Consider the following 6,889-nt stretch of genomic DNA (forward strand, 5'->3'; position numbering starts at 1 on the left):
CTCTAGCTTCTTAAATTCTGATCCAAATGCAAAACTTTTTGAACCAAAAGTTTAGAAACTCATGGCTCCTTACTTGTACCAAAGGAATTAGCTTAATTCTCTATAGGTAGAGATTAATGCTTTGATTAGTAATGCTCTATTTTTGTAACACAATTCTGGAATTCTGCTAATGACTGGTTATTTGATTCAATGAGCTCCAAATCCTTCAAGTAAGCTTCCCAAATGTTAATGCCAGCTCCAAACATATATTTTCTAAGTTCCAAGTGACTTCAACCACTTGCATTGGCTCTATATTGATCAAGTATGAGCAAAAAACATGAAAGCTATCCCAAAATTGCTACAAAAAAGCGCCGCCTGCTTTCTAGGGCTCTGGGGAGAGGCCAATACCCAAATGAAATGATTAGCACCTTAGGAATGACCTAATCTAGCATGGGTATGAAGGGTTTAGCTCAATTTTTCTTCTAGCCTTTGCATTTGATCCTCCACCGGGCATATGTTCTCTGTTTTGCAAGAGTCTTCTCTTCCTCTTCACTCACTCACTCACAAAACCCTAGATGAGAGCACCAAGCTCTGATACCATGTAAAGAAACAAGAAGAAGAAGAGGCAACACACACACCAGCAAAGACCCAAACCCTAATGTATTTCATTCACCATAGCCATAGAGAGAAGCCATTGTCTCTCACTCTCATACACACAAAAGAGAAGACACACAATATGTGTAGTGTCCACACTATGAGTAACCCTAACCATAAAGTCCACACACACAGCCAGGGTGTCTAGCCATTATTGTCACACGACTAGACTACCAAACCTCCATAATGCTATCCTGTTGTAGCCGAGGAGCTTGATATCTCAACAATTCTTTAAGTAAAATGGTAAATAGAGAGCTAGTTTTGCAAAGATTTTATCTACTTTTATTCATTGGTGGAGAGGTATGTGACCCTTATATATACTTAATGGAGATTTTAAAAAATGTAAGAATTCACTCGCCCACCACCCATACTCTTAAAACAATTCCATCAATCTACTCACTCACCTATGCTCGCTCCATGCACACACCCAGAAGAAGTTGTTGATTTCTATGCGTGTGATAAAATGCACTGAAGTAAAGAGATAAATCCTTAAGGGTAACTTGATATGGATGGGATGGCACTATTGTAGCAAATACCTAGGATTGTAGTCAAAGACAAACTAGAAATCTTGATATACTTGTCACATCTAGTGTGAAGCATCAAAATTCCTATGTAGCTTATTAATGGGGATGCAAAAGTATATGAAATGTCCTCCTAAGCATGCCAATTGAAATGTAGACACAAGACCACTTCAAAACTTTAGTCAAAATGACCTTTAGCTAGCAAGTTACTCCAAAAAGAGTCCATATTTCATTCATCATGTGTCATTTACAAAAACCCCAAAGGACATGTTCACAAAAGCGATATTTTCTATGTACAACACCAATGGGCATATTCATTATTAGATTATAGGTCCCTTTACAAATTGAATAATGTATTTGATTACCTTTTATAGTGTTTCCACCATTGTTCTCTCACTAAGATAGACTCTTCATCTTCCAATGTGATATTTGGATTATTCTCGATGAATCCATGGTGATCCTTTGCTTGTAGCCATGTAGTGAGCCAGTCACATACAACCATTGTAAGATAGTTTACACCTTGAGCTTGCAATTTGTTAACACAAACATAGCAAGTATGCACATTTCACACCATCTTGTAAGAGCTATCATCCAACATCAGTATTAAAATATAGTTAACTATGGTGGGTACCTTAACAACATTTCACACCATCTTGTAAGAGCTATCATCCAACATCAGTATTAAAATATAGTTGACTATGGTGGGTACCTTAACAAAAACACAACTAGAGTCTTGTAGAGAAGATTGGTTTTTCTTGTGGCAGTATTGAAAACTTTTTCTCTTTCACACAACCCTCTTGTGTGTACATGTTTACAAAACATTGTAGATTACTAGAAAAATAGCAAAGAAATGGCCTTCCACCTCATACAACACATCCAAATAAATATATCGAAGTGCTAAAAAACACCATTCCAAAAAAGCATTTGCATCCTATTGCACACCAACAACCATAGGTGCTCTTTCCACTCTTATTAACTTTGCAAAGTGTGGTGAGATAGTCTGGAGGATCAAGGGGGATAGTTTGTATCATTGCTTCAGTCGCTCCTCCATGATTGGTCTGTACTATGGTGGCATGGTCACTTCCTGGCTTGGTACAACTTCCTCTTTCTTAGCCTCCTCTTTCACCTTCATGAGTACATCATCCTCCTCTTTCACCTTCATTAGTACATAAGGAGAACAAAAGCACCAAAATCTTTAGGTCTAAGTCCCATAACATCATCCTCCACCAATCCTCCAACATGCATGTCATCAACAACTCCAGCATACAATCTCATATATGTAGCAATCTCCTCCTCTTTAAACTCAACCCAATAAAAATTATATTCAGGCATTTGCATGTGCTTCTTAGACCTCTTACTATACCTCTCTTGAATTTTTTGTTCTTTTTTTCTCCCTTTAAACTTTTTATGGCCATCATCCTTGATGGGAGCCTCACTAGAAACTATAGTTCCACCATCCCCCATAGTAGGCTTTGCATCATGCTCGATAACAACATTAGTGATGACAACATGAATTGACTATCTTGCAGCCCCAACATCACTAGGAATAGTAATTCCACTATCCCCCTTACTTTGCTTTGCATCGTTCTCTACACCAACATCAATGGTGGCAACATGAATTGATTGTCCTATAGCCCCAAAATCACTAAGAATAGAAATTCCACTAGCCCCATCACTCAGCTTTGCATTGTGCTTTTTAGCATCAACATCAGTGCCATGGCAACATGAATATCATCATCCTCAACAAGTAGATTTTCTTTTTGGTGTTAAGGGAGGGAGACCATGAGTCATTGTTTTACAAACTACATAGCATGCACATAAAGACATTGAATTATAAATGACACAATTGGGACTCCATTGATAGATCATTAAAGACATAATTACATCAACAACTAGTGACACTAATTGACACTTTCTCATTAAAGACACAATTACATCAACAACTAGTGACATTAATTAACACTTTCTCATTTGCAAGTGAACAAGTGCAAAAATGAGCCACACCAAGATAGTAATTTGCTTAAGATTCCATTACATTTGAGAGAATGCAACCATACACAATGGCAAGTTTAGAAGTAGAAATGTGCTTACATAGCCACCATAGGATACTAGTGCACTAATGTGCTTTAGGGGGTTATTATAAATTTTTACAAGTCGTAAGTTGATGATAGGTTAGTTTTCAATTGCTTTATAGAAATTGTTACACATGTAGAGGTTTTTTACCATGTTTGATGACCCTTAACCATCATCTTTGGCTCTTCTATAGATCGTGCATACATATGATTTTAGTAAGGAATCTTTCAAGGAAGGATCTCGAGCAGCAACAATGTATAATAGTAAAACCAGTTGCTCTCAACTTGAATGGGAGACACACCAAGCCTTCACTTTAGGCCCTTCTTCATAAAAAGACTTCCTAATGTCATGTCCCACTCTTTCTTGTCAATTGTAGTCAATTGTAGAGTATATAGCACCATCTTCACCCACAACATTGGTGGGATCTTGCTTAGATATGCCACATCCTCATGCAATGTCTCAATGTGTATTTCCTCTCCTCTAGTCTCACCACAATTCAAAATCTCATTTTAGTATATTCCATAGTGTTGTTTTCACATATTCCAAGATCAATATTGGTGCATACCTTTGTTAGAGTTATCCTTTGGCAACACGAGATCATCATCCTCCATTTCACTATTCTTCTTCTATGAGGAACTTGCCTAGGAGAATTGATTGTCTACAAGTACAAAGTAAATTGATCTTGTAGTCAAAAATTCAAGATCTCATATAAGGTGTGTATCTAATGAGTTACCTTCAAAAAATGTAGTTGATGTGGGGAACTCCAACTTAACATGTAATGGATTCGAGTGTCTTGCACTTGGACTCCCTTTTGCACACAATTGGTTAGAAAATTAGTAATATGCTACTTAATAATATGCAATCATAGCAACAAGTTAGTGAACATGATATCAGGCACTAACTAGTGATCTATGTGCAATAGTAGCTACACACAAATTAGTAGTAGTAGATCCAAAGTCACTACCTAGTCAAAACATGCAGGTAGAGCACTAGTTTTAGTGATTCTAAGTCACCACCTAGTGCACCTCTCATTCACTAGTTAGTGCAGGTAGAGCACTAGTTTTAGTGATTCTAAGTCATCACCTAGTGCACCTCTCATTCACTAGTTAGTGCACCACAAGTCTAGTTAGTGACCCCGAGCAGCCAATTAATGCTCAAGAGTAACAGACGTAGAAATACCATGCAATATGTTTCTTATTCCAATAATAGCATATGTGAAAGCATCCATAAGGAAGCAAAAGAAATAATGTTGGCAAGGATCAGGGCCAATGACCCTTGAACAAAAGGAGGATGGCTGAACATAGGCAAGGAGTACATCTAGGCTAGCAGCACAAGGAGAGCATTAGTAGTGAATAAAGCTTTTAGTGAAAGATATCTAAGGCCCATTAATCTTAGCTTGTAAAAAACTTAGGGGGTCACTAAAGAATATGTAAACCTATCGCATGAGTTCAGCATAAGAGAATTTTTAATTACTAAAATTTGTAAAAATATACTTACAAAAGGAGGCATTTTTTAAGATCTTGAGAAATAAATAGGCCTTGAATAGTGACACCCCCTAAGGTAAAGAAGCTATTGCAAATGAGGACCAAGAAGAAATACAAGGAAGCACATAAAGAAGCACAAAGGATGATGTAAAGAAGCACAAGGGACTATAAAAGGAAGTTGAATGTAGACAATCAGAATAAATTCCAAGAAGTCTAGTAGCGGGCCCAATAATATTATACACATAACTTCTTTGTAAAAGTATATGTACCCGAGGATTTTATATTACCGGGGATGGATGGATGGTTGGGATGGATAGATGAATTTTTAGATAATTTTCACTAGTATGATAATTATTGGTAATTCATTGTACACAATTTACATGTACTTTTCTTAAACCAATTTTAATACAAAGCAATGGATGCTCATCAATACTCTATACATTTTACTTTGTATATATCATTTCCTTTCATAAACCATCTTTAGATTTCCAAGATAAGCTCATAGCTTTGAACAACCAAGAAACCCAGATGCCAAGATAACAAGTTGTGACTATAGTGTGTACTCATTGGTGAGATCCAAACGAACCCAAATACCAAGATAACAAGTTGTGACTATAGTGTGTAGTCACTAGCAAATTGATTGAACCCAACCCTTACTTGAAGTAAGAAGGTGAATTGGCTTGCTAACTTATCAAGGATTCAAGGATAGTCGACAATCCTTGGACTCCAAGTAAGTCAGAGTAAGATAAAGAATTTCAAGTATCTTTGTTTTACTAAGAAGCCAAGATTTTTCTTAAAAATGAAGAATCCAAAGTTCACACAAGGGTAGTGTGGATTTTGAAGACTGGGCATGCCAAAGTGTTGGCATGGGAATGCAAACATGGATGAAACACACATACACTCACAAAAAGACATAAAAAGATTCACTGAGAGAGAGAGAGAGAGAGAGAGAGAGAGAGAGAGAGAGAAAACATAGTGTATATTCCATCATCCAAAATGTGCATATAATGGGATTTAAATAGACATCAAAGACCATGTAACTGTTCGGCTACCCATGTGACCTTTAGGCTTCCATAACTGCCCACATATGTATAACTCCCCACTAGTGTGTAACTCCTCCCCACTAGTGTAACTCCCCACACTAGCCCATATGCATGTAACTCCTAATCTTAACTCCTAATATACATGATTTAAGAGGGGGAATATAAGCCGCCTTATATAGTGATCGGGTAACCCTATAAGGCTAGTCAACTTGCCTAAAATGCCCCACTCAAATAATGCAAAACCACATTTATTATCCTCACAAAAGGTAGAGAAATTAATGTGCACCCTTGGATCTAGGCAGAAGCTTTGATACCATGTCATCAGAATGACAATGTGTGGAAGTGTATACACAATGACAGTGATTGAGCAATTGATGACAAAGAGAGAAAAATGTTGATATATTCCCAAAATCAGAGAGATTACAAGCCCGTAGAGGTGAGGATTGGGCTCCGTGCATAAGGGCCAAGGAGGATCAAAAGCTAAAATGCTTGAGATTTGCTTGATGATTTATAAGGGGGGGAACCAGCCCTTATATAGGGGGGCTAGGGGCTGAGCAGTCTCTACCTAAAAAGACCCACATTCAAATAATGCAAAATGCATGTACTATCCTCAAGAAATGTACAAAAATTAGTGTACACCCTTGGATCCAACTAGAAGCTCTAATACCATGTCAGAATGACAATGTGCAAAAGCGTATACACACTGACAATGAGTGATTAAGAGAGAGCACATGATAGATAGAGAAAAAGGTTGATATATTCCCAAAATCAAAGATTACAAGCCCATAGGTGAGGAATAGTCTCAGAATGACAATGTGCAAAAGCGTATACACACTGACAATAAGTGATTAAGAGAGAGCACATGATAGATAGAGAAAAAGGTTGATATATATTCCCAAAATCAAAGATTACAAGCCCATAGGTGAGGAATAGGCTCCATAGGAAAGGGTTGAGGATGATTAGAAGCTAAACACTTGAGGTTTTCTTGATGATTAGAAGTTAAATACTTGAGGTTTTCTTGATGATTTATGAGGGATGAATCCCAGCCCTTATATAGGGTTGGAGGAATGGTTGGCCTGCCTAAAAGCCCCCCACTCAAATAATGCAAAAATGCATATACTCTACTTAGAAAATG

The sequence above is a fragment of the Cibotium barometz genome, chromosome 36 (assembly GCF_041138505.1).
Source record: "Cibotium barometz isolate CiBa-2024 chromosome 36, ASM4113850v1, whole genome shotgun sequence".
In the NCBI taxonomy this organism is placed as follows: Eukaryota; Viridiplantae; Streptophyta; class Polypodiopsida; order Cyatheales; family Cibotiaceae; genus Cibotium; species Cibotium barometz.